Below are 2,813 nucleotides of genomic sequence, written 5' to 3'. Positions count from 1 at the left end.
AAATTTTATGGGATATTACCCACCATCACCAATCTCTAATGGTGGTTGGGAATATCACCAAGAAATCACAGATTCTGAGCACTCCAATCCATGGAGATTTGCTTCACAGACACAAGATGAGCAAGAAAATCATATGGTATATTTTCTTCCACCACAAAATGATGCTAGTCATGATTCTAATGGTGGCTGGGAAGGAAATTCTAATGCTCCATATGATATTCATCCAAAGATATCATCACTTGACCATGCTTCAACAGAAAGCCTCTATCAAAATTCACCACCCACACAAACTTCCATGAACCAAAGCCTCTCAAAGCTTGAGACCATGATTGAAAAAGATGAGAGGGAGGCACAAATATCCTGGAACGAGCAAGAGAATTCATTCAAAAACATGGAAATAATGTTAGCTCAATTGGTGAGTGCAACAAGGAAAGAGGAAAAACAAGAGGAAGAGGCTACTAAGTCAAGTGAATCTTTAGTGAAGAAGGAAGATGTGGTGGAAATATTTGAACCTGAAACTGCCCTTGAGATGACAAGAGCACATGACAACTCACAACTCTCACAAACTTTCCTGGACCAAAACGCCTCAACACTTGAATCCATGATTGAAAGGTATGAAGAGGAGATGAAGAAAGCTTGGGAAGATCAACAAACCTCCTCCATGAAAGAGCTATTAAAGCAAATGTTGAGTGTAAAAGAGGAAGTGGAAGAACAAGCTAGTGAGGAGGATAGTCAAGAACGTCCGAACTCAAGGGAAACAGAGAGGCACATGAAGGACAAGCTCATTGAACCACCAATTCAAAAAGCTCTGGATGAATACAAAACTCCAATAATCACACAGCAACCAAGTCTTGAATTCAAAGAAGTGAAGGCAACTAACAAGAGCACCAATCCCGTCCCAAATCCAGCAAGCAAGATCAATCAAGCCATTTGCAAAAGGAAGCTTGCTGAGGAAAAGCCAAGGCAAGGGACAGAAGCTGAAACTTCTCCCCCCTTGAAGTCATTCCTCTTAACCAATTGGAAGAAGAGGAAGAAAGTGAAGAACAACATGTCAAGCTAATGACACTAAAAGAGCACTTGTTGGGAGGTAACCCAACCGTAGGTATAATTTCTTCTCTGCTTTGTTTTCGTTCTTTACTTTGTTTAAATTCAATAAATGGGCATATGGTTACATTCTAAGTTTAGTGTTGTCTTGCAACAACTTGTTTTCAATCTTTTTGGATGATTGCATCAAATCAAAAATGGAAGTGACACACTAAGATTCTTTCTAAGTTTGGTGTGCCACTTATTTTCTATGCAATCTAAGTTTGGTGTGCCACTTAATTCTCTATGCAATTCATTAAGCAACACCACTTGTCTGCATAATCATAAGGCCTTTGCAGTGTTGTTTTTCTTTTGGTTTGACACTTTATTATTCTGTTTACTTTAGTTATTTCTTTATTTTTAATACTTCCACTTATTTTGCCTCTTAACTGTTTTTGTTAATATATTACCAAGAGATCCTTACTCATGATAGATTCTTCACTTGGTGATTGTATTCAACAAATAACAGTTTCTTTTGTTTAGTTTTAGTTCAAATAAATTGACATATGGCTGCATTCTAAGTTTGGTGTTGCTATGCAACAAAATTTGGTTCCAATGCTTACTAGATACTTGCATTAATTTCAAGTGAAAGTGTCACACTAAGTTTGGTGTGCCACTTATTTTTATGCAATGTATCATGCACACCCTCTTATGTTTGCAATCAAAATGTCTTTGTCTCTTGTGCCTTGATTGTTATCTTTAATTTTGCTTGCTTAAAACACATGTGCTACTAACATATCATTGTGTAAGACACTCATGATCCATCTTAGCCCCATAGCCATTGTTCTAATTGTTGCTTGAGGATGAGCAAGCACTCTAAGTTGGCAAGGGAAAGGGAAGAATTGGAGAAAAATAATTTGGTATGGGAAGGAGAAGAATGAGAGGAAAATGACAACAATAGAGAAGATGGACTACAAGGTTGTAAAGTTCCTTTTCCTCTCATTTATTTCCAGCACTTTAAATTGCATGATTGTCTTTATATTTTCTGTATACATGTGTGGTATAACTAAGCATAGCTTGAATTTGATTTGAAATATGTTGTTGTGACATTGTGACTACCAACTTGAGTTTTGTGAATTCAAAAGAAAAAAAGCATCATGATCATAAACAAACAAGGAATTAAAGAAGATTTTAGCATGTGCATACAAGTATTGGAAAGCTAGTATGATTAATTGTTGCTCAATTGCATTGGATTTTATTTAATTGAAGTTTCTCATCTAATACATTTTGTGAAATCTTTTAAAAATCATGAAAACCTTGAAGAAGCAAATATAATTAAAGCAAGAAAAGAAAAAGGGAAGGAATGAGAAAGCTGAAGGCTCTGAGTACCAATGGCAATTTATTTGCTAAGTGCTTGTGGTGTTTATGTATCAAGCCAAATGCTTGAAAACAAAACACTTAGAAGTCAAGGCTAGGCTCAAGTGCAAAAGCACTCCCTCAAAGCTCAAGGCTCTGAGCATCAATGATTAGAGAGTCAAGAAAAGAAAAAAAATGATGAGCTTAATGAAGTCCTCTAATTAAATGCTTGTGGTGCTTATGTATCAAGTGGTAATACTTGAAAACAAAGCATTTAGAAGTCGTAGCTTTGTTATTAACTCATGGGGCAAAGCACCCAAAAGGAGAAGCTAAAAAAAAAAAAAGAAGAAAAAAATCAAATGCTTGTTTCAAGGAAAAATTATAAGGAAAAGTTTTCATAAAATGAGCTAGATAGAAGCATCAATCATTTACAT

The sequence above is a fragment of the Arachis duranensis genome, chromosome 3 (assembly GCF_000817695.3).
Source record: "Arachis duranensis cultivar V14167 chromosome 3, aradu.V14167.gnm2.J7QH, whole genome shotgun sequence".
In the NCBI taxonomy this organism is placed as follows: domain Eukaryota; kingdom Viridiplantae; phylum Streptophyta; class Magnoliopsida; order Fabales; family Fabaceae; genus Arachis; species Arachis duranensis.
This window is presented reverse-complemented; position numbering follows the sequence as displayed.